Here is a 27006-nt window from a genome sequence, read left to right as displayed (position 1 = left end):
AATTAAGATTTATTAAGCCATCTGCTATATTAAGTGGCTAAAAATAAGGTTTTAAAAATATCTTAATATCAATGATCTTGTAGAGCTTCTTTCACTTTGTTTAAAACACAATATTTTTTACTGCACTGAAAGAAATGATTGGCTAGGGGCCAGATTTATGCATTTTTATTTCTGGTGGAAAATTCATTAACACTAACCATTCTCTAATCGAACTGCACCTGCAGCTCTTTCCTGTAAGGGTTTAGCAGGGTTGCACAACTAGGAAATGTTTGATTATGTTTGACACTGCAGACATTAGTCTTGCTTTGAGCATTGCTTAAGATTCAGAACCAATTGTTGTGGTGAGATGCTACAGAATATGATGGATGTGTGGATTTGGGAACTCTTAATTTTTATGAGTGATTAAATACTCTAACATGAGCTTTAAGATTTAGTATATTTTCACTGTAATTATGGTCTTGTTATAAACTATAAATTTTCAATTGATGAATGTAGTAAAGCCATACATATATATACACACATGTATATAATTTATTCTGTTATTCTTTCAATCTGTCAGTCAAATATCATATATTTACTATATACTTGAATAAATGTACTCATTCAAGTATCTACTGAATATTAATATATTGATTATCAACTCTACTGCTAAACACTATGGAAGATATACAATAATTACTAGGGAAACGTCATTTTTCAATGAACTTAATATCCACAGTGCCAGACACATAATCAAACACAATCCAAGTGCCAAGATAATTAGGTCAGGCCAAAAAAGTTTCTTGAGAAGCCCAGAGAATTAAAAGTTCACTGTGATTTGGGAAGCCTGGGGAGAAGTTTAATAGTTATGGGTGTCATTTTTCTTTTTATACATCTGTGATCAGAAATGGAATAGCAGTCAAGATGAATAAGATAATAGGAAAGGTAAAAATGAGATAAAAGAGAACATTTTAAAAATTTGGCTCCTAATATCAACAAGTAACAAGTTTCACTCTGACTTCTTCACAGATGTCAAGGCCATGATTCTGAAAATCAGTGGCAAAGGAACTTCAAGTCTATTGTGAATCTTCCATTTATAAAGCACATTTATATAGTTGTTTTTGTTCAGTCGCTAAGTCATGTCCAACTCTGCGAACCCATGGACTGTAGCATGCCAGGCTCCTCTATCCTCCACTATACCCTGGATTTTGCTCAAATTCATATCCATTGAGTCTAACTAACTATCTATCTCATCCTCTGCTGCCTCTTTCTCCTCTTGCCCTCAATCTTTCCTAGCATCAGGATCTTTTCCAATGAGTCATCTCTTCACATCCGGTGGCCAAAGTATTGTAGCTTCAGCTTCAGCCTCAGTCCTTCCAATGAATATTCAGGATTGATTTCCTTTAGGATTGACTGGTTCGATCTCCTTTCAGTCCAAGGGACTCTCAAGAGTCTTCTCTGGCACCACAGTTCAAAAGCGTCAATTCTTTGGCTCTCAGCTTTCTTTACAGTCCAATTCTCACATACATACATGCCTACTGGAAAAACCATAGCTTGACTATATGGACCTTTGTCGGCAAAGTGATATCTCTACTTTTTAATATGCTGTCGGGTTTGTCATAGCTTTCCTTCCAAGGAGCAAGCGTCTTTTTAATTTCATGGTTGCAGTTACCATCTGCAATGATTTTGGAGCCCAGGAAAATAAAATCTGTCACTGCTTCCACTTTTTCCCCTTCTATTTGCCATGAAGTGATGGGACCGGATGCCACAGTCTTAGTTTTTTAATGTTGAGTTTCAAGCCAGCTTTTTCACTCTCTTCTTTCAACCTCATCAAGAGGCTGTTTAGTTCCTCTTCACTTTCTGCCATTAGAGTAGTATCATCTGGATATCTGAGGTTGTTGATATATGCATTTCTATAGTAGGATAACATTTTAATGAATGCTTTAAAGTGGATTAAAGAACTCTATAAAAATGACCAATTACTAAAGAAATACAAGATTTTCTAATAGTAATGATTATTAAAGACAAGAATATAATTGTGCAAATGCCCAGACTCAGAGGATCATGCACAACCCAAGGGTATGGGAAGGGAAAGAAGCCAGAAGCAGGCAGGACACAGGTGATGGGAATAGAGTAGTGGTCCTTGGCCTTCGTGGACTCATCTGTACATATTAGTTATCAGTTTCCCAGGACTTGTAGCAAACATAGGCTCAGAACAGTGGTGGAAAGACATAAATGCAGACATCCAACTGCTAGAAGGCGGGCAAAGCAACCAAGGCAAAGCATCCTTTTAAAAGAGAACCCAGGTAATGGTTTTGAGTAGATAGCATAGGAACAGGATGCAGACCCTGGTGTAGAAAAATCACATAAACTAAGTGTGATTGTATTTATTCATGTATTCATTCCTTTAACCAATATTGATTTAGTGTTCAGTATGTGCCAGATACTATTCTAAGCACTGGGTGTAGAGCAGTAACCAAGACACTGTCCTTCCCCTTGTGAAGTTTACATTCTAGTCACTTATTATTTGAGTTGTTTTTTTTTTAATTCCCTTTGAAACTTAATTTTTTTAAATTTATTTTAATTGGAGGTTAATTACTTTACAATATTGTAGTGGTTTTGCCATACATTGACATGAATCTGCCACGGGTGTATACATGTTCCCCATCCTGAACCCCCTCCCATCTCCCTCCCCATCCCATCCCTCTGGGTCATCCCAGTACACCAGCCCCGAGCACCCTGTATCATGCATTGAACCTGGACTGGCAATTCGTTTCCCATGTGATAATATACATGTTTCAATGCCATTCTCCCAAACCATCCCACCCTCGCCCTCTCCCACAGAGCCCAAAAGACTGTTCTATACATCTGTGTTTCTTTTGCTGTCTCACATATAGGGTTATTGTTACCATCTTTCTAAATTCCATATATATGCGTTAGTATACTGTATTGGTGTTTTTCTTTCTGGCTTACTTCACTCTGTATAACAGGCTCCAGTTTCATCCACCACATTAGAACTGATTCAAATGTATTCTTTTTAATGGCTGAGTAATACTCCATTGTGTATATGTACCACAGCTTTCTTATCCATTTATCTGCTGATGGACATCTAGGTTGCTTCCATGTCCTGGCCATTATAAACAGTGCTGCGATGAACACTGGGGTACACGTGTCTCTTTCAATTCTGGTTTCCTCAATGTGTATGCCCAGCAGTGGGATTGCTGGGTCGTATGGAAGTTCTATTTCCAGTTTTTTAAGGAATCTCCACACTGTTCTCCATAGTGGCTGTACTAGTTTGCATTCCCACCAACAGTGTAAGAGGGTTCCCTTTTCTCCAGCATTTATTGCTTGTAGACTTTTGGATTGTAGCCATTCTGACCAGCCTGTGATGGTACCTCATTGTGGTTTTGATTTGCATTTCTCTGATAATGAGTGGTGTTGAGCATCTTTTCGTGTGTTTGTTAGCCATCTGTATGTCTTCTTTGGAGAAATGTCTGTTTAGTTCTTTGGCCCATTTTTTGATTGGGTCATTTATTTTTCTGAAATTGAGCTGTAGGGGTTGCTTGTATGTTTTTGAGATTAGTTGTTTGTCAGTTGCTTCATTTGCTATTATTTTCTCCCATTCTGAAGGCTGTCTTCTCACCTTGCTTAGAGTTTCCTTCGTTCTGCAGAAGCTTTTAAGTTTAATTAGGTCCCATTTGTTTATTTTTGCTTTTATTTCCAATATTCTGGGAGGTGGGTCATAGAGGATCCTGCTGTGATTTATGTCAGAGAGTGTTTGCCTATGTTTTCCTCTAGGAGTTTTATTGAAACTTAATTTTAAAGATAATGGAATTCAGGACCCAAACCTATGAATTCTATTCCAACAGAGTTACAGTTTCATGCACGGATATTCACATCTTTTGAAAGCTCTCTTGGGGACTCTGGTGTGCAACTGGATCTGAGAGCCACTGTCCCCAGACCAGTCGAGAGAGATTATGCTCTGCCGCAGAAACAAAGAACCCTCAAATTTCAGTGGCTTAAAATTAAACATGTTCATTTCTCCTTACATGTGTTACATAGGCAGGGCTACAGGGCTACTTTGCTCATGAGGATCATGCTAATGGAGCAACTTCCACAGCCCCTGTTAATGATCACTATCCAAAAGGAAAGGAAAACAGCTCTGGAGGCTCTCACTCCAGTGATTAAATTCTTTTCTAGTCCAAAAGGGACACAAATCAGTTCTAGTCATAATGCCTCAGTCTGAACTAGTCACATGAAACCACTCATCCATAAGGGGGCCGGGAAGTACATACCTATCATATGACCAGAAAGTAGAGGAAGCCAGAAATAGTTCTTGACCAGCATTAAATATAATCATTCAGAATAGGCATTAAGGATAACCACTGTTAACCACATAATGACAACCATTGTTCACCACCACTAAAGATAACCGTTTTTGGCCAGCATCTAGGATAACATAAAGATAAGCTTTACATGGACCACCATTAAAGGTAACTTACCGTTGACCAGTATATTCAGAAAAAGCATTATGTTAATCAACGTTAGGACAACCATTATGAACCAGCATTAATGATAACCACTAAGGACAAATGTTCCCTTGACCAGTGTTAAGGACAACAACTTAGAATAACCATACAGGATCTCTCTTTCAGGCCAGGCTACTCAGATCTTGGATTTGTAGTCTCCATGTAGTCCATCCTGACCAGTAAACCTCCCCATCTTTGCTATATTTTGAACTACAAATTGTCCTGGCCCACACTCATCACCCGGAAACATGAAATAACTCTCTTCTGTATCTCCATGTTGTTGTTCAGTTATTCAGTCTTGTCTGACTCTTTGCGACCTCATGGACTGCAGCACGCCAGGCTCCTCTGTCCTTCACTATCTCTGTCATGAGTTCAGTTCCACCACAGTGTGTACAACAGTGGCTTGAAATAATGCATGTACCTTACTGAGAGGAGGGGCTCTGACTTGCTTTGGAATCCCTAGTATGTGGCATGGGATCTGCCATATGACATATGCTCAATAAATGTTTGTGAAATTGATCTGAATTAGTGCTATTCCTTAAAAGAGCCCTAAAGTCCTGGAGCAACTCCTCACAGCCAACTTTCAAACCACTCCATCTTCCCTAAACTTAGTCCTTCAACAGGTGACGCTTCTCTGCCCTGCCCACAGTATCTCCGAATACCCAGGCTGATGAACTGTTCCCACTACGTTCCCTTGAGTCCGTGTTTGACAGAAGTAAACACAGCGATGCCACTGCCAACAGGTAGGCATGAATATACTCATTGAATTAAGCCTCTGCTATCAATATGAGGGAGACTGACTCCAAACAGCATCAGAAGCACTCATCTTATGGTGAACTACAATCCTGGAAACGTGTTCATCATAAATACTAATGATTCACTGCCTTTCCATGTCAGATAATATTTCCTTACAAATGATATTACAGCAGAACCCTGGAAGAGGGATGCACAGTGGAGGACCCACAGTAATTTCAGGTTCTGCCTCTGGTTTGTGCACTCTCCCCTTCTCTACATCTCTCTCTCTCCTTCTCTGCATCTCTCTCTCCCCTTCTCTGCATCTCTCTCTCCCCTGCTACCCCTGCCTCTCCTTCTTTCTCCAACTCTCTCTTTGTCTCTGTCTCTCTTTCTCTGTGCATATGTGTCTCCTTCTCCCCACCCCCACCCCACTTTCTCTCTTTCTGTCCCTCACCCTCTGTGTGTGTGTCTCTCTCTCTCTCCACAACCCCCACTCCTCAATGTCTCATTAACTGGATAACTGTGTGAGTATCACTTTAAGGATATATGATATCCTTCATCTCTACCTAGATAATAGAGTAAAAACCAGGGAAATTGATCTCAATGGAACAAAACTCATTTATCACCAATAAACAGCAGCTGCTGGTGCTTGATAACAATGCTGTTCCTCAGCACATTGAAATATTCATGCAAGGCTGTGCTAATATCAGAGCCCATTGCACTAAAAATGCTTGATAAACAGAAGTGGGGATATAGGTTGAAAGGGATGTTAAATGAGCAAAGATGAAATCTTTTAAAACTGGAGAAATAAAGGCAGGTATCTCACCTCTGAGACACTAGTAGTGGCGTTCTCCTTGGATTAGACAGTTATTAAGCATCTGTAGCCATACAAAGGAAAATCAGACTAAGAGATAAATTTAGATAGTCTAAATGGTCTGATTCCCCTCCAGCTATATTCCCTACAATTGAAATCCCTTTTGTATTTAACAGGGAATTCCAGGCATGTAATCCAATAGAATAAATTAATGAACATTGAATTCATGTTCATATGATATTGATTCTATATTACTATGAGTTCATGTTTATACCTATCCCAATAGGGTGTCCTTTTGAGATTTGTTTCCCCAAAGCAATCTACAATCTCTTCTTTCATTCTTATTTTTGTGACCAGAAAATGGCCCCTGCAGTCCTCAGCCATAGCAAGGATATAATCGAAATAGGATGTCTATGTAGAGTACTGAACGATCCTTCAGGCAGTGAACACATAACTGTGGCCCAACCTGTCGCCAAATGCCCTTTTGTCCCCCAGTATATTTATTTTCTTCCAGCAACATCACAGGCCTTCCTCTCTTGGAAGTTGCTTTATCCCTTCCTGCAAATGTAGCTCTTGCAGGGCCACCATGTTTTTGTGTCACCCTGTTCTTGAAATTACAGTTGAATGGTTAAAAAAAGTGGCCACTGAACCCAAACCAAGACAGTGCAAGTTCTTCCTCTTGCCTTTTCTAGCTGGCACTGAGTACAGAGCTCCCAATTTGGTAGTGAAAACTGTAGAATATGATGCTTAAGAACAATTAGCAACTGGGTTCTCTGACTCATTGAGCAAACTTGTATACTGCAGGAAAGGCAAAGCCAACAGGCAGAGATAAAGGATGAAAAAGAATTTTAATAGTGTTTGTAGTAGACATTGTGGCATCCCACCCATATCCCTCTGAGACTCCTTTTTTATTTATTTATTTGGCTACAAATGATTCGGGTCTGAGTTGTGGCAAATGGGATCCTTGATCTTTGTTGCTGCAGGCAGAATCTCTTTTTTTTGCAGTTGAGGCATGTGGGGTCTAGTTCCCTGACCGGGGATCAAACTCTGGCCCCCTGTACTGGGAGCTCATGAGTCTTAGCCATTGGACCACCAGGGAAGTCCCCCTCTGAGACCTCCTTTAATCATTTCTGTGTACCCTTTCCCCAACTGTGTGCATTTGTTTCTAATAGTCTACAATGTGATTCTATTAGGCCAATAGCTTTTGGATTACCGGAACTTCTCTGTGCATTGGCATATAATGGTTCACACCTGTGATTATTTTAAGTCACCGTCTTTTTGCTAATGGAGCTTTTTTGCCCTGACATGTATAGCCGGAAGTGCCTGAGTTGACATTTCCCCAGGGTGGGGTTGGGAGCTTAATTAATGGCTGATTGGGTGAGGTTGGGAGCTTAATTAATGGCTGATTGGTACAGGCGTATGAGGACCAAGCTCCCTTGCCGCCAGGTGAAGCAAACTCAGTTATAATTTATGCTTTGGAGCACCCTGCAGGATCAGGCTGAAGCTGGAATTGCACGCTGTTGGCATGGAGTAGCATATTTGTTTGGCTTCCTCTTCCCTGTCCTGCTTCTCACACTCCCTTGCTGGTTTCTCCAAAGAGCATGAAAAGAAGAAATGAAGACAGCATTCAGATGAGTCACTGGCCCCAGTTATCCCTGGGACTATTCAGTATACCTCTGAAGTTTGGTTTCAAAGATGCCCAGTGCCCTTTCAATCCAGCTTCCTCTTCATAAACTCGTTCAAATAGAGGTTCTGTCATTTGCAATCAAAAGAGACCTGATTAACTCAACAACTGAGACACCTAGTTTATGGATTATAGTGTAGCGTTAGTCGCTTCAGTCGTGTCCGACTCTTTGCGATCCCACAGACTGTAGCCTGCCAGGCTCCTCTGTCCATGGGATTCTCCAGACAAGAATACTGGAGTGGATTGCCATTCCCTTCTCCAGAGGTTCTTCCCAACCCAGGGATCAAGCCAGGGTCTCCTGCATTGCAGGCAGATTTTTTTACCAGTTGAGCTACAGGGAAGACCTATGGTGTGAACCAAATGATTGTGTTATAGAATATGTTAATAAGAACAGTTTATGTGTTTGACTAAACAAATGATTTAGCGAGTCTTTATATTTTAGAGATGAAACTGAAAATGAGCAAATCAACTTTTTCATTGTAAAAAATGCAGAAATAACTAAATTAAAATTATCAAATCAATAAATAGTATTTAGTAAAAGTTTACTGTGTGTATAAGAATAGTTAGCAAACTTGGGAGCCCCCCAAAATAAAAACTGATATGAAACTCAGGGTCATGAAGTTACAGGATATCTTATAAAGTGAAAATAAGCAAGTTATTTAACTTTTACAATGATTTGATTATTGCAATGAAGGTTTCCAGGTGGCAAGGGGATTGGTTAAAAGTCATGATCTTGTACCATTTTTAGGAAGGTGGCTTAAGTTTCCTTTATGATTGTAGAGACATTTACAAGAAATAACCTAAGTTAAGCTTCACTTATGTTCATGAAATAAGCTAGATTTAGCTTTGCTTACATGGCTAAAGTGTTTTTGTCTGCTCAAGGAATTCTCGCGTCCAGTCTCCATTTTATATTTAATTTTAACAATATCTAGATATAGTTACATTTACCATTTAACAGCCTTTGAGATAGCACAGTAGAGAGAAGTTGGTTCTGTTGATTCATGTAGTTTTACAGAAACTGGTGTAGCAGAATACTGAGCAGGATATTAATAACATTTCCAATCTTATTATGATTATAGACAACATGTGATTTGCAATGAATTTTAAAGGCCCAGGAGAAGTTTACTGATGCTAATTATAAGAAACATTTTGACAGCTACCATCTGGAGCAAGGCTTAAGTGAATATAAGCTGCTAAAAATGAGTTTAATATGATAACCAGTTTATTGGGCAGGTTACAGAAATATCTCTCTTCTAACTACTCATCAGGGATTGAGATCATTTGCTCAAAACTTTTCTAAATTTCCCTCCCAGTTTGAAAGAAGGAAGCACAACCAACAAAATCCCAGACTTAAATTAGTTATAGATTTGGGACTAATTGGCGCCTGATTAAAGCTATTCAACCATGATCATGTTGTAAAGTAGAAGCAAAAAAATGGGGCCCTGGCAGGAAAGCCCATAATTACTAAGACAAAGAAACCACAATCTCAGTGCTAAATTAAAAATGGAAGTGTTTGACACTTTCTTGAGAAAGGAGGTTCCATAAGACTGTCTTTTACTCATATAAATAATCTGTGAGATAGTTGTTGAATATGAAATTTAATACTGGAAAAAGTGGCTTGTGCAACATTCTCTTGTAATTGTTAACCATTAATTAATCCATGAACTTCAAATAATTAACATCATTGATGCAATAGCTTCACAAACTGAAGCTATACTTTAGTGAATTTCAAATATGCTGATTCTATTTTCTACAGAGTTTACAACAGAAATGGAGTGGGGTGTGGGGAGTGTGGTCATCTTTCCAGTGTGTTTTGTTCAGAAATAACTCTCCTAATCAAGCAGACTGAAGGTATTAAGGCAATGCCTTCTATAGGTCTCATTTGCAAATGAAGTACCTTCATGTAAAGACTTGTCTCCATTCTTCACATTGTTTTCACAAGAAAGGAAAACACCTTCAGTTTTCCTTTGTCCAAGTACTGTAACTGGATGGGATGGGAAAAGGAAGGCTCGAGTACACCTCAGTGTTCCTGAAGGAGTAAAAATTCTCCAGCAAAGAATTTTGCTGGTACTGATGCACTTCAATCCTTTGGATTGTGATTTTGTTTATAATCTAGGCTGCTAATCTCCAAGCCAGGCTTCTGCAATACATGAACCGTGAACTTCCTGATGTTCAAGCTGGTTTTAGAAAAGGCAGAGGAACCAGAGATCAAATTGCCAACATCTGCTGGACCATGGAAAAAGCAAGAGAGTTCCAGAAAAACATCTATTTCTGCTTTATGGACTATGCCAAAGCCTTTGACTGTGTGGATCACAATAAACTGTGGAAAATTCTTCAAGAGATGGGAATACCAGACCACCTGACCTGCCTCTTGAGAAATCTGTATGCAGGTCAGGAAGCAACAATTAGAACTGGACATGGAACAACAGACTGGTTCCAAGTAGGAAAAGGAGTACGTCAAGGCTGTATATTGTCACCCTGCTTATTTAACTTATATGCAGAGTACATCATGAGAAATGCTGGACTGGAAGAAGCACAAGCTGGAATCAAGATTGCCAGGAGAAATATCAATAACATTAGATATGCAGATGACACCACCCTTATGGCAGAAATTGAAGAGGAACTCAAAAGCCTCTTGATGAAAGTGAAAGTGGAGACTGAAACAATTGGCTTAAAGCTCAACATTCAGAAAACAAAGATCATGGCATCCAGTCCCATCACTTCATGGGAAATAGATGGGGAAACAGTGGAAACAGTGTCAGACTTTATTTTTGGGGGCTCCAAAATCACTGCAGATGGTGACTGCAGCCATGAAATTAAAAGACGCTTACTCCTTGGAAGGAAAGTTATGACCAACCTAGATAGCATATTCAAAAGCAGAGACATTACTTTGCCAACAAAGGTTCGTCTAGTCCAGGCTATGGTTTTTCCTGTGGTCATGTATGGATGTGAGAGCTGGACTGTGAAGAAGGCTGAGTGCCAAAGAATTGATGCTTTTGAACTGTGGTGTTGGAGAAGACTGTTGAGAGTCCCTTGGACTGCCAGGAGATCCAACCAGTCCATTCTGAAGGAGATCAGCCCTGGGATTTCTTTGGAAGGAATGATGCTAAAGCTGAAACTCCAGTACTTTGGCCACCTCATGCGAAGAGTTGACTCATTGGAAAAGACTCTGATGCTGGGAGGGATTGGGGGCAGGAGGAGAAGGGGACAACAGAGGATGAGATGGCTGGATGGCATCACTGACTAGATGGATGTGAGTCTGAGTGAACCCCAGGAGTTGGTGATGGACAGGGAGGCCTGGCGTGCTGCGATTCATGGGGTTGCAAAAAGTCGGATATGACTGAACGACTGAACTGAACTGATCCCGGTCATTCATTGATTCATTCATCCTTCAATCAACATTTGGTCACCCGTAGTTTGCAGGTACTGGGAATGCCATAATAGCTAAGACAGGGCTCCCTCCCTTCTAAAGTCTCCACAGGCTAACATGGGTGACAGATGACATGTAACCGCCACCAATATGATGTGATAATGCTAAAACAAACTTAGATGACAGATCTTTGAACACCTTAGTTGGAAGGAAAGGGAAAGGAGATAGTTGGTGAAGCAGTAGGTCCCTAGGAACGGAAAACTTAGACACTTGCCATTTGAATTTGGTCCTAAATGAAGAGCAGAATTTTTCCAAGTACAAAGGAAGCATGAACTTTTGCATGTCTGGTGAACCTTATGAGCAAAGCCATAAAAGTGTGGAGGCACAGTAGGTGGAGACTGAGAAATTTCTGAATCAGTTTATCCAAGATTGACAAAGACACAAATTCCCTGTTTCTGGCTAGTCAACATAGGGAGAGAAAAATAGGACCAGCATGTTTGCAAGCTAAACTAAATGTGTTTTTTGTGCCCCCATGATGCACCCCAATAGAATAGTCTGATGATCAGGAAAGTTCTCCTGCCACAGAGAAGGACCTAGAATGCATTCTGAGAACCTAGAGCAAGTTCAGTCCTACTGTTGATTGGCAGTGTGGTGGGGAGAGTAGTTTGTATACCTTTTGGCACTTGGGCTACACTCTGCATATGTGAGACTTTTGAGCTTAGAAGTAGACACCATCAGTTAGTAAGTATAGGTAAATAGGTTTAATCGCTCATTGCTCTTGCGAGCCCATGGACTGAACCCTGTCAGGCTCCTCTGTTCATGGGATTTCCCAGGCAAGAGCACTGGAGTGGGTTGCCATTTCCTTCTCCAGGGGATCTTCCTGACCTAAGGATCGAAAGTGGATCTCCTGCATTGCAGAGAAACTCTTTACTGACAGAGCTTGTAATATAAAGGCATAAAAGCAGTCTTGGTCTGGACTAATTAAGTGGCCAGAAAATGAAGACCTCATTGGGTAAAACTTTTCAGTATCTATAACTGGATGGGATGGGAAAAGGAAGGCTTGAGCATGCCTCAGCATTCCCAAAGGAGTAAAACTTCTCCAGCAAAGCTGTAAAAGCAAGACAAAAATAGTAACCCTCAAAGTTTAGAAATTGCTTCCTACCTTCTCTATGTTTATATTCTAAATCCTCTATCTGAAATAAGTGCTGGGGATCTAATGTACAATGTAATTAATATAATTAACACTGCTATACATTATATATGAAAATTGTTAAGAGAGTAAATCCAAAGAGTTCTCATTGCAAGGAAAAAATTATTCTTTTCTTTTATTGTGGTAATCATTTCATGATGTACATAAGTCAAATCTTTATGTTGTACACTTATGAAACTGGAAGAAAAAGATTCTCAGTACCTGAAAACATCTTCAAAAATTCAACTAAGAGTAATTAGGGGCCTCCTACAGGTGAAACACTTCCAATTTTAACATTGGTTCTCAAGAGAACATGCTAGAATCTACTGGAAACCACAGGATAAAACAGGTATATCCTCCAAATGTCAATCTTTGTTGATGAAAAAAACCTAAGATATTAATGAATGTAATATGGATTTGTAGGTAGAATTCACTCAACATTTTATGCTGAAACAAAACATTTCGAAGAAGTTTTGGATTTCCTGTGGGTACCCTTGTATTTTTTCTGCCATTAGGGGAATATTAGTGAAGAAATTTGAGAGGCCTAGAGGAGACCCGGTTCCATCCCTGTGTCAGGAAGATCCCCTAGAGAAGAAAATGGCAACCCGCTCCAGTATTCTTGCCTGGAGAATCCTGTAAACAGAGTAGCCTGGCAGGCTCCAGTCCATAGGGTCACAAAGCGTCAGACACAACTAAGCGACTCACACTTCCTTTATTTAATCCTAACAAATGTGTGATGTTTCCTATTTTACACTTGAAGAGGTTATGGCTTGCAGAGCTTATTGATTTGCCCAAAATGTTCTAGCTCCCTTACTTGGAATATTTCCACTGATGTTTAAATCTCAGATTGAACAGAAATGTATATAAGGCAAGCAGATAAGGACCAACCTTAACTTCTTAGTGTTTAGCATTATGTGTATATATATATATATGTGTGTGTGTGTGTGTGTGTGTGTGTGTGTGTGTGTGTAGCACTGACATTTTAAACTCTCATCTTATCCCACTGTTTCTGCCTAAACAATAAAAAATAAAAACATTTAAGTGTTCCATATGTACTGCAAACTAAAAACTTTCAAATCTTCTCATATTGAACCATTTCCATGTTTAAAATTTATCTTAACCTTTGAGTTGTCTCTGGAAAAGCAGCACTTAACTGCTGCCATTAGGGATGCCAATTCTTCATGCATTAATTTTACTTAGGGAGATTAAGCATTGAGCCCAAGCATGCACAATTGGCACGAGTCCACCTAATTTAAGAAAGGCTTCAGGAGTGATTGACATAATAAGACAAATTCTCCAAGGCACTAGGGGCCACAGACAGAAGACGGAAGAACTCCTCTAAAGGAACTTATTATCTTGAGATCTGGGACTTTTTTCATCTTTTTAACCGACACATGGCAACACCATTGATATGAAATGTTGTTTTTCACAAAGAGCTCTATAGTTGTTGACTCAGAAGCTTCCTCAGGAATGTATTAGAGATAGTGTCTTTTGGCCTCCAGTATCAGTGGGAAGTGCTCTGTGCTCAGTCATGTCCAACTCTTTGCAACCCCATGGACTACAGCCTGCCAGGCTCCTCTGTCTATGGGATTTTTCAGGCAAAAATACTGGATTGGGTTGCCATTCTCTTCTCCAGGAGATCTTCCTAACCCAGGGATCGAACTCAGGTCTCCAGCATTGCAGGCAGATTCCTTGCCGCTGAGTCATCAGGGAAGCTGTGCAGCATCATTACCACCCAAAATATCTAAAAGACTGAAAATCCAAAAACTACATTTACCACTCTCCATTGACACTTATATTCCAGGTGTGATACAGGTTCTGCCAACTAGATATACTCAGAGGGATATGGAAAGCAAGAGGGAAATAGCAGCCATTCTTTTCTCTGTTATTTGAACTTAGAAATATGGCTCAGTAGTGTGATGCTGGCTGGATTCCATGGTCACTAGAGTGGTTTCCTGGGCTTCCCTGGTGGCTCAGATGGTAAAGAATCTGCCTGCAGTGTGGGAGACCTGGGTTTGATCACTGGGTTAAGAAGATTCCCTGGAGGAGGGCATAGCAACCCACTCCAGTATTCTTGCCTGGAGAATCCCCATGGACAGAGGAGCCTGGCTGACTGGGCTCTAGTCTATGGGGTCGCAAAGAGACAGACACAACTGAACGACTAAGCACAGCACATAGTAGTTTCCTGGTCCCTGCACTGCAATCGCATTGGAATAAAATCTTGCAGTCAGCCAAGAGAGGGCCTCTTGATTTTGACAGTAAAGTGTCTGTCCACAATGCGGGAGACCTAGGTTTGATCCCTGGGTAGGGAAGATCCCCTGGAGAAGGAAATGGCAGCCCACTCCAGTACTATTGCCTGGAAAATCCCATGGAGGGAGGAGCCTGGTAGGCTACAGTCCATGGGATCGCTAAGAGTCAGACACGACTGAGCGACTCCACACACACACACCCAACCCTTCTAATAGTTCTCTTTGTTATTGTTGTTGTTCAGTCACTGAGTCATGTCCAACTCTTTGTTACCCCATGGACTGCAGCACACCAGGCTTCCCTGTCCTTCACTATCTCCCTGAGTTTGCTCAAACTCCTGTCCATTGAGTCAGTGATGCCATCCAACCATCTCATCCTCTGTCGTCCCCTTCTCCTCCTGCCTTCAATCTTTCCTAGCATCAAGGTCTTTTCCAGTGAGTCAGCTCTTTGCGTCAGGTGGCTTCAGCATCAGTCCTTCCAATGAATATTCAGGGTTGATTTCCTTTAAGATTGACTGGTTTTATCTCCCTGCTGTCTAAGGGAATCTCAAGAGTCTACTCCAGCACCACAACTCGAAAGCATCAATTCTTTGGTGCTCAGCCTTTTTTATGGTCCAGCTCTCACATCCATAAGTGACTACTGGAAAAATCACAGCTTTGACTATACAGATCTGTGTAGACAAAGTAATGTCTCTACTTTTTAATACACTCTCTAGGTTTGTTATTGTTTTTCTTTCAAGGAGAAAGTGTCTTTTAATTTCATGGCTGCAGTCACCATCTGCAGTGACTTTGGAACCCCCCAAAATAAAGTCTCTCACTGTTTCCATTTTTCCCCCATCTATTTGCCATGAAATGATGGAACTGGATGCCATTTTCTTAGTTTCTTGAATGTTGAGTTTTAAGCCAGCTTTTTCACTCTCCCATTTCACCTTCATCAAGAGGGTCTTTAATTCCTCTTCGTTTTCTACCATAAAGGTGCTGTCATCTGCATATCTGAGGTTATTGATATTTCTCCCCACAATCTTGATTCCAGATTGTGCTTTATCCAGCCTGGCATTTCTCATGGTGTACTCTGCAGATAAGTTAAATAAGCAGGGTAACAATACACAGCTTTGACATGCTCCTTTCCCAATTTTGAACCAGTCTATTGTTCCATGCCTGGTTCTAACTGCTGCTTCTTGACCTGCATACAGGTTTCTCAGGAGGCAGGTAAGGTGGTCTGGTATTCCCATCTCTTTAAGAATTTTCCAGTTTGTTGTGATCCACACAGTCAAAGGCTTTAGCGTAGTCAATGAACTAGAAGTAGATGTTTTTCTGGAATTCTCTAGCTTTTTCTATGATCCAACAGATGTTGGTAATTTGATCTCTGGTTCCTCTGCCTTTTCTAAATCCAGCTTGCACATCTGGAAGTTCTCGGTTCACGTTCTGTTAAAGCCTAGCTTGAAGGATTTTGAGCATTACTTTGCTTGCATGTGAAATGAATGCAATTGTGCAATAGTTTGAACATTCTTTGGCATTGCCCTTCTTTGGGATTGGAATGAAAACTGACCAATAGTTCTCTAAGCAGCTAATTCTTTGTATTGAATTTCTTTCTGCCTAAAACTCCTAAAAAGTTTTCATCTAGGGAACATGATGATAGTCATATCTGTAATTCCACTGTGAGTTGTTAGCAAAAATGAGATTTTAAAGACCAAACACAGGGATCTGAAGTTGGATCTGAAGTTATGGAGATAGATGGGTGTGCTTTCTTTATTTTTTATGGTTTTGTTTAGCAAAAGATGATGCAGGGCTTTTGTAGGATGGTTGTAAAATACCTCTTTCCAGTGTTGGATATTTCCCATTGTCATAATATATGTATCTGTTTTCTAGAGGTGACTACTTGTAACAGTGGTTGTATTCAGTTGTATCTCAGAGCAAATTCTCAACTCTGACTCTACATTGGAACCACTCAGTGGCCTTACAAAATGATATGCACTGGGCTCCACTTCCACAGATTCTGATATATTTGGTTTTGGTGGAAAACAGACAATAGTATTTTGTAAAAACCTTTCCAGTAAGTCTAAAAGGCATTCGGGGCTGATGACAACTGGACTAGGCCAAACCATAGCACTAGAGTTGAGTATAATTCACAACAAACTCACAGTGCATAGATAAAGCCCAATAGAGAGGCATGTAAAATGCTCTAGTGACTACTTACTCAACAAATTTAAATAAGGGTGTCAGCAGTGAGGCCTGGATTTGTCTAGGGATTATTGGGAGAGAATGACTTAGGCTGGACTTTGAACAATGATTGGGGTTTGCACAGGTGAAAGGGAAGGAAGGGGAAATCCAGGCAGTGGAAACAGCCAGGGTAAAGGGGCAAAGCAGATATGAACATGTTACAGTGGATATGAGATGTGGGTAGTTAAAAATCTACCCGGCAAGAAGGGAGTATGAAGGTTGAAAGAACAGGGAGGAGACAGATTTAGAAAAGGTCAAGTGGGTCAGATTACAGAGGGCCTCAGAAGCCAGGAAAAGGAGCTTTAAACGAGAGCATCATGCAGTTGGGTTCCCCGATAGCTCAGTTGGTAAAGAATCTGCCTGCAATGCAGAAGACCCCAATTCAATTCCTGAGTCAGGAAGATCTGCGGGAGAAGGGATAAGCTACCCACTCCAGTATTCTTGGGCTTCCCTGGTGGCTCAGCTGGTAAAGAATCTGCCCACAATGCGGGAGACCGAGGTTCGATCCCAGGGTTGGGAATATCCCCTTGAGAAGGGAAAGGCTACCCCACTCTAGTATTCTGGCCTAGAGAATTCCATGGACTTTGGGGTTGCATTTAGGGGCTTCCCTCATAGCTCAGTCAGCAAAGAATCTGCCTGCAGTTCAGGAGACCCAGGTTTGATTCCTGGGTTGGGAAGACTCCCTGGAGAAGGAAATGGCAACATACTCCAGTATTTTTGCGTGGAGTATTGCATGGACAGAGGAGCCTGGCAGGCTACAGTCCATGGGGTTGCAAGAGTCAGACACATCTTAGTGACTAAACCACCACCGTGCAACTGGAAGGGCAGTGAAAGGAATGTCCTTGGTCTTCTGTCATGATAAATGGTGCCATCTTTGGGAAAATAATATTCCTAAACTGAAAAATATTTCAGCTTGATAATGAAAGCTTAGCTCTGGACATAGTGAGTCTCTTCTCTTGGAATGGAAAGAGATGGGAGAGTGACTTGGGATTTAAGCACCATCACAATTATATATTGGCTGTTCTGAACTGAGGTTAATGATTCTCCCAGAATCCTCAGGCAACAGTAAGAATATGTTGGGTAAGTTTAGTCTTTTCTCATCATATGACCTGATGCTAGCTTGGGTGACATGGGTCATGAACACTCACAGTGTTCCACCCAGATCCCTTCTGATCCCTTGTGCCATTTCAGTGCATGCCCATGTTTGATTTATGAAGACTTTTGTTTCTAATCCCTGCACCTGTAGATCTCTTTGGAAGAAGCCCCACAGGTAACTGGAGCTGTCTTCTGCACAGTTGAGACCCAGTGGTGTCTGAGATTGATGTTCCCCACATACTATATTTTCCTGGCAGCCCTGAACCAATGACTGGTAGGTATCAGAGCATGAAAGCCTCGCTACTTTCCAAGTTGAGGCAAAATCTAGAGCCTAACTTACACCCCAGATCTCCCCTGAAGAATCAGACCAAAGCTAACTTTCTGAAAACCTTGCCCAAGATTGGAAGTGTTTGTGGCATTCTCTCTTCCCTGCTCTGCTTCTCCAACTCTCTTACAGGCTTCCCTAGGAGCACTTCCTTAATGTATCATGAGTAGAGGAATCCTTGCCTCCTCGGAGTCTTTCCTAGAGAACCCAAGCTAAAGAAGCACAGTACCATTTGCAGAGTGCTCTTACACAAGCCATGTTGACAATCCTTATTGTGGGCTTTTGTTGTCCTCACTTGCACACTAGATTTTTAATGGATAATTAAAAAAAAAAAAAAAAAAAAAACAAGTACCAGGATAAAGCTGAGAATTTGACTTGGGAGTTTGTTCAACAAGTCAACATAGCTGCTCCCTATTTTTATAAAATCTGAAGTTATGAATCAGCACATCAAATTCAAGACCTAGATCTGATGTTACTGGATATAGAAAGGACTATTTAAAATATCAAAGCTTAGCAAAGACTCTTTTCCATTCTTATTATTCCCAACGTTCATACAAATTATTTGCCTTATGCTTCAAAACCAAGTGTATTGCTGTAAAAGCTCAGTCTTAAATTAGAAGTTTGGGATTAATAGGTACTACTGTATATAAAATAGATAACCAACAAAAACCTACTATATAGCACAGAGAACTATACTGAGTATTTTGTAATAACCTATGCAAGAATCTGAAAAAATAGATATATACATATGTATAACTGAATTTGCTGTACATCTGAAACTTACAGAACATTGTAAATCAACTACAATTAAAAATAGAAATCTCAGAATCCTAACTGTTGGGAAGTGCAGTACAAAATAGCCGGTTGGAGGAAGTCCTTGGGAAAATGGCGAAGGGCCAGAACTACCCTGGCTTTGTGTGCTGCGGGCAGAAAAACATCTCCTGCCTTTGGTTATGCCTGGCGCCAAGATTTAATAATAAATATTAAGGATGTTGCTTGAGAAAATGGGTTATGGGATAAGCACATGGGTCACTTAGAGCACGCTGTCCTTGAAATATTTTTACTGATTAGGTGTTAGCCCCATATGTGCTCTGCTGGCTATATACTCTAAGCTCTTCGTTCCTGCTTCTATAAAAAGGCTTGACTGCAGAAATAAACTTGTCAGTCCTTGCAAGAGACTGTCCGAGTGTCATTCTTTCAGGTTCGTCGTTTCCAAGTCCCGGGGAGAAAATCCCCAACAAGTGGTGCCATGAACAGGGACTTGAAAGGAAGGCTGAACAAAGCGATGAGCCCCTGCAGAAAGAGGTAAGCAGGATGGGACAACATAACAGTAAAATTCCTTTCATTTCTATAATGCATCATTTTTTGAAACAAAACGGTATTAATGTTTCAAGAGATCAGTTGAACGACTACTATCATATTTTACTGGAACAATTCATGGTTCCCAGAAGAGGGGACACTCAATCTAGACTTATAGAAAAGGGTTAAAAATAATGTTTGCAAGCATATCAGCAAGGGTTACATGGTCACTCATACAGGCCATCATAGAACAAATTGAAGGGCATAACGTTGATTTGGAAGTAAAAACTATTCAATCTTTACATGAATATGAGCTTAAAGAACAAGATATGCAAGGTGCTTTGAAATATAAGAATGTTATGCTCAATCAGACACAATCCTTAGAAAAACAACTTAGAGACATATATATACAGGATATATCAAAACTGAAGCCACTTAGAACAGAGGTCATTTCATTCAACGGACAGCCCAAATCTGAGGTTTTTCCTTCTGCTCCACCTGTAACAGCAATTGCTAACTTTGCTCGTACTAATCATTTCACTCCTCCTCGGGAGATGCCTGCTTGCACTTTCGCTTTCCCAATGCAATTTAATCAACCTGCCCAAGGCCAAAATACTTGGGCTAATCTAGATTTCGGCATGTTGTCTAGCTTTAAGAAAGCATGCACTCTGTATGGACCTACTTCTTACTGTATAGAATTTCTCGGAGGATGGGCTGACCATTGGATGCCATATGATTTTTTTCAAGTAGCAAAGATGATTTTAAATCCTCAACAATTACTGCAATGGCAAATGTGGGTTAATGATGAGGCCCAACAGCTGATGATTGACCAGCAATCTCATGGTAACCCTGCCAATTTAACATATGATATACTCACTGGAACAAGAGCCATGGCTGATATGATTGCGCAATTAGCTAATATTACCCCTCAGATGTTACATTTCATTAAAGAAACTGCCTGCAGGGCATAAGCAAAGGTTGATAGCACTAACTCTGATGGTTCATTTATTAAGATTATTCAAGGACATGAAGAGGAATATTCTCAATTTATAGGGAAATTAAAGGATGCAATCGAAAAATCTATTAAGGATGTGACTTTACAAAATATTATTTTAAAACAACTTGCTTTTGAAAATGCTAATGAGGAATGTCAATCCATGCTTAGACCAATTCGAGAGACTAACTCTCTTATGGAATATTTGAAAGCTTATAAGGATATTGGATCTAGTTCCCATAGAGCAAAATTGGCAACATTAGAAACCTTTAATGTACAGAAAGCTACTATTGCCAAATGTTTTAATTATGGGAAGCCCAGCCATATGAAAAAACAATACCACCTGCCAACACAGGCCAGAAAAAAAAATAATACTACTTCTAATAAGAAGAGACCCCCAAAAATACGTCCAAGATGTAAAAAGGGGTTCCATTGGCTGAATGAATGTCATTCTAAATTTGATAAGGATGGAAACACCTTGAACCCTGATGCACAACAAAAACAACAGGGAAACTAATAAAGGGGCCATCCTCTAGCCCCACTACAAAAGGAGGACCTAGTGTTATGATGCTACAAGCAGCTACATCTAAAAGTGCTTGCATTGATATACCTAGTCCTTATGATATGGAACTAATAGAATTATACAACCCCCACAAAATTCCCACTGGATATTATGGCCTGATTCCACCTGGGACAGTGGGACTAATTTTGGGATGTAATAGCTGCACAATGAGAGGTTTAGTGGTATTGACCGGTGTTATGGATGAAGATTATGAAGGGGAAATACATGTTATGGTAAATGTTATGAAAATGGGAAATATATACTTACAAAAAGGGGAACGTTTTGCACAATTATTACTTTTGCCATATGTCAAACCAATGAAGGCATCTGATAAAGTTCGGCAGGGATGCTTTGGCAGTACCAACCTTACTGCTGCACTATCCACCTTATTAAAGGAACATCAGAAACCCATGCTTACTTTACGTATACGGGGAAAAAATTTCACAGGCATATTAGATACCGGAGCTGACATTTCAATCATTAGAGCTGCAAAATGGCCCCTTGATCGGGGTAAGGTTATGGCTCCTTCTAGACTATTAGGAATGGGTGAAACTGATGTCACACAAACTTTTGTCAATGCATCCTATTACAAATGTATGGCCCTGATCAAATTGTAGCTTATCTTAAACCATATATTACTAATATCCCTATCAATTTATGGGGACAGGATTTTCTTGAACAAACGAAAGCCACAATTTCTTTAAATGAACCTTTTTAATGGGGGCCATTGAGTTAACACTGCTGCCTCTCGATTGGTAATCTGATACCCCAATATGGACACCTCAATGGCCCCTAACTAAAGAAAAATTAGCAGCTCTTACACAATTAGTAAATGAACAATTACAAAAAGCTCATATAGAACCTTCATTTTCCCCGTGGAATTCCCCTGTTTTTGTAATAAAAAAGAAATCAAGAAAATGGCGAATGTTGATAGATTTAAGAAATGTTAATAATACCATGTTACCTATGGGGCCCTTACAACCCAGATTGCCCTCCCCTTCTATGGTACCAAAAGGATGGTCTATAATTATTATTGACTTACAAGACTGCTTTTTTTCTATACCTCTGCACCCTAAAGATAGAAAACATTTTGCCTTTTCAATTCCTTCTATAAATCACATGGCTCCTGTTAAAAGATTTCAATGGAAGGTGCTACCTCAGGGAATGATGAACTCTCCTACCATTTGCCAATATCTCATATCTGTTTTATTACAACCTATTAGAGATAAATTTCCTACTGCATTTATAACTCATTACATGGATGATATATTTCTCTCTATGGAATCTGAACTCTGTTTGCAACAGTTATATAATGAAGTTACTACTACTCTTCAAAATCATGGCTTGCTTGTTGTGCCAGATAAAATTCAATAGAAAGCACCCTTTAATTATTTAGGACATGTTATGGAAGAATCTAAAATCAAACCTCAAAAAACTCAAATTTCTGTGCAATCTCTACGCACACTGAATGATTTTCAAAAATTGCTAGGAGATATTAATTGGCTACAGCCATCTGTCGGCATCCCCACCTATGCCTTAAAAACCTATTTAAAATTTTAGAGGGATCCCCTGACCCTAATAGCCCTAGGCAGCTAACAAAAGAGGCCAAAGAAGAACTGGCCTTAATGGAGAAACGCATTCAACAGTCTTTCTCAACTCAGCTAGATCATGATCAACCAATGTCTTTATATATATCCCCCACTGAACATTCACCCACAGCAATTATAACTCAACATAGCCCAATAGAATGGGTATATTACAAACTAAACAGTCTAAAAAATTGTATCATATATTGAGAAAATAGGGCAATTAATTATGTCAGGAAGAAGCCATGTACAAACTTTGACTGGCTTTGATCCATATGCAATACACGTCCCCTTGACAAAAAAGGAATTGCAAATTGCCTTACAATATAACCTGACCATGCAAATGGCATTAAATGATTTTCAAAATGTTATTTCATTTGCTGAAGAGAAAATTATAGGACTTTCTACAATGTACTAAATTCATTGTAACTAATATCATTGCATCCCAGCCTATTTCCTATGCACCCACCTATTTCATTCATGGCAACAAGAAAGGCATAACAGGGATTATTGGCCCTGATATCAAAGAAAAATTAACCACTACCTATTCTTCAATACAAAGAGTTGAATTGTATGCTTTATATGCTCTTTTGTCGCTTCAACCATTATCCTTCAACGTATATACTGATTCCAAATACCTTGCTTCCCTTTTTCCCAATTTTGTTACCTCCTTTTTATACAACCTAGATGAAGAATTATATACTTTCTTTTCACAGACTCAAGCCTTAATTTGATCACATACGGAACCTTTCTTTATTGCACATATGCGTGCTCATTCAGGTTTACCTGGCCCTCTGGTTGCAAGAAATGATGCTGTTGACAGGCTCATAGCTCCCATTTTTACGTCTGCCAATGACAAACATGCTAATCTTCATACCAATGCTAACAGATTGCACTCTAAATACCATATTCCTCTCACTGAAGCACGGCATATTATTAAAACCTGTAATGTCTGTGCCCCTCTGCATTTACAGACTACAATTTCAGGAATTAATCCCTGGAAGCAACAACCTAATTCCCTTTGGCAATCTGACTTCACTCACTGCTCCTTAAGAAAGTTTTCTTTGCTTTTTGTCTCAATAGATACATTTTCCGACTTTATCTGGACAATACTTATCTCTTCAGAATCCAGCAAACACGCCATTTCCGCACCCTTACTCACCTTCCCCGTTATGGGGATTCCTTCAGTCCTGAAAACAGACAATGGACCTGTATTTACCTCGCACTCATTTCATTCATTTTTATCAGAATGAAACATCACACACATTACAAGAATACCCTATAATCCCCAAAGTCAAGCCATTATTAAAAGAGCCCACTGCACCCTAAAAACTCATTTATTAAAACAGAAAGGGGGAATATAGAAGAGGAGATACACTTCTTATCCTATGAACCCTCAATTATTATTATCTTTAACTCTTTATTCCCTAAATTTTTTAAACTTAACAAAACATAATTCTGATACTCGTGCAGATAGAAATTTTGCAGAAGACAAAAACAGCAAATTAGAAATCAATACACCAATATGGTATAAGCAATTTAATCAGTGGCTGCCAGGAATCTTACGACTCCTAGGCAAGGGTTATGGTCTTGTCATTGCAGATGGAGAGAAAATCTGGGTTCCCCTTCGCCATGTCTGTTACCGAGAGGGACCCCAAGACTGGACTCCCTTGGGAAGTGATGAAGTTGACACAAAGGGTCTCGTCAATGACCCTGGAGGAATCAATGAGGAGACACCATCGTCTGAATCCTTACCCGACATGGGCTCAAGTGAAAAACATGACTCGTCAGGCTGAGCAGACACTGAAGAGTACTGAAACTCCTGTGACTCCAGATAAGCTGTTTCTGGCAATGTTAGCTGTTCTTTCCTGTTCCTCTGGGGTAAGTGCAAAATATGTTTATTGGGCATACATACCCAACCCACCACTTCTCTCCATAGTGGATTGGGTAGATAAAGCCCCTATGATCTTTACTAATGATAGCGTGCATTTTCCAAGTCCCTGGTCCATAAAGCTACCAATTCATGAAGAAGATGAGGGAAAGCCAATCAACATTTCCGTGGGATTCAAAACCTTGCCTATCTGTTTCGGATCTCATCCCCTTTGCATGACTATCCTCCCACAGTGGTGGGCATACTCTGCCAACAATGGGACTGCTTTGCATCCGGGAATGTTCGCTACGGCATCTTTCTTACTTAATGGCTCCAAGCGACATTATCCAGGCCAGATAGCCAACTATTCAAACTCGCTTTTTCAACCAGAGGAACCTTCATGTCATACTGTATCTTGGAGAAGAAAACAGGAGATACAACCGTTACATTGGTCTGACTGTCGAGGCCAATTTGGGAAAGTTTCTGTAATTCAGCAAAATCATACTAATCATACATTTAAATTTGTTGACTGGGGACCTCATGGGCTGTTTGTAAACTGTTCTGAAGAGCAGGAGGAACATCATAACTGCTCCTGGTTTAATAGATCAAGCATTGGAGGCTTTCATAAATCTAAGACAAGTTTCTGGACTGATAAGGACATATTGCTGAATTGGTATAACGGGGGCTTATCACCCCCACACCCCAGGATGATCATCCCCATTGTGGGGCCAGAGCAATGGCACATTTGGAAAATTCCAGTAGCCTTAGAGTACTTCTCTAGTGTTTATGGGACTATGGGTATGTTTCATCCTTCTAATTATACCTTCCTATACAATAGTACTGGCTATATTCAATCATGTGTTCACCTTCCGTATTTGTTTATTGTAGGGCATTTTGATATTGACTTATCGACCAAGATTGTCAATTGTACTGCATGTGCATTGTATACCTGCCTTAATCACACCATTTCATATCACAATGCTAGCATTGTGCTAGTTAAACAAAGATCTGAGTTATGGCTTTCTGTAAACTTAACTGAACCTTGGACTGATTCTGTATTTCTTTCTGTATTATTGAAAACTGGACTTAGGCGATCTAAGCGCATCATTGGGTGGATTATTGCAGGCATCTTAAGCCTTATTTTTTTGTGACTGTAGGAACTTTGTCTGGTATGGCTTTACATAATTCTATACAAAATCATGATTTTATCATTGCTTGGCACAAAGACTCTCATGATCTTTGGACTCGACAAGCTCAAATAGATCAGCAATTACAAACACGAATTAATGAGTTACAAACTGTGGTTATCCACTTAGGAGATCAAGTGCAGCAACTGACTTTCCAAATACGTATACGTTGTCACTGGAATTTTGCTTCTTTTTGTCTAACATGCTCTATAATAGCACTGATTATCCTTGGGATAAAGTTAAAGTGCATTTGCAGTATCTCACAGATAACTCAAGTTTAGACATCAATTTGTTGAAACAACAAGTTGCTAATTTTCAAGTTAAGGTACTTAAGGAATTGTACAGCACTCAATTTTATGATACTTTAACCAAACCCTATCATCTCTAGACCCTAGAACTTGGTTTTCAGGAAACAACATTTTTATATATGTATTAATCATCTCGCTTTTTCTGTCATTGCTTATAGGATATAGATATCTCTACTCAAGACTCCATGCCTCCCACAACGGAGTCTAACTAGCAGCTGCCATGCTTAAATTAAAAACAAAAGGAGGATATGTTGGGAAGCGCAGTACAAAATAGCCGGTTGGAGGAAGTCCTTGGGAAAATGGCGAAGGGCCAGAAGTACCCCGGCTTTGTGTGCTGCAGGCAGAAAAACATCTCCTGCCTTTGGTTATGTCCGGTGCCAAGATTTAATAATAAATATTAAGGATGTTTCTTGAGAAAATGGGTTATGGGATAAACACATGGGTCACTTAGAGTGTGCTGTCCTTGAAATATTTTTACCAATTAGGTGTTAACCCCATAGGCGCTCTGCTGGCTATATACTCTAAGCTCTTCGTTCCTGCTTCTATAAAAAGGCTTGACTGCAGAAATAAACTTGTCAGTCCTTGCAAGAGACTGTCCGAGTGTCATTCTTTCAGGTTCATCATTTCCAAGTCCCAGGGAGAAAATCCCCAACATTGACCACAGTACTCTATTCATAAATATTTTTTTTTTTTTGCAAATTTAAGTGACTCATAACCCAGTTTTATATGCCATTCTAATAAAATCTCTCATGTTCTTTAATCTGCCCCAAAACATAGTGTAAATAATCTTCTATCACACTGGACAAAATTTCATTCATATTTTCTTTCATAGTCACATGCAAACGCACACACGTGCACACACTCCGCAGTCTTCTCTAAACAGAAATATCTTCATGAATGATGCTATACTTCACATCATAGTACCTAGCTTAGTGCCTGGCATATAATAGACATGAAAAAAGAAACACATTTTTTGAACTTAAATCATTAGCAACACAGTTTTTCTCCCTGCAT

The 27006-nt window shown here is 39.9% G+C and overlaps 1 pseudogene; it reads left to right on the top strand.

The window, feature by feature from the left end:
• Window positions 1–26601, top strand: part of LOC113887631 — a 53831-nt pseudogene extending 27230 nt beyond the window's left edge.
• The last annotated feature ends 405 nt before the right edge of the window (window positions 26602–27006 follow it).

This window comes from Bos indicus x Bos taurus, chromosome X (assembly GCF_003369695.1).
Source record: "Bos indicus x Bos taurus breed Angus x Brahman F1 hybrid chromosome X, Bos_hybrid_MaternalHap_v2.0, whole genome shotgun sequence".
Classification (NCBI taxonomy): Eukaryota; Metazoa; Chordata; class Mammalia; order Artiodactyla; family Bovidae; genus Bos; species Bos indicus x Bos taurus.
The sequence above is the reverse complement of the archived record's forward strand: the minus strand, read 5'-3'. Positions and strand labels throughout refer to the sequence as shown.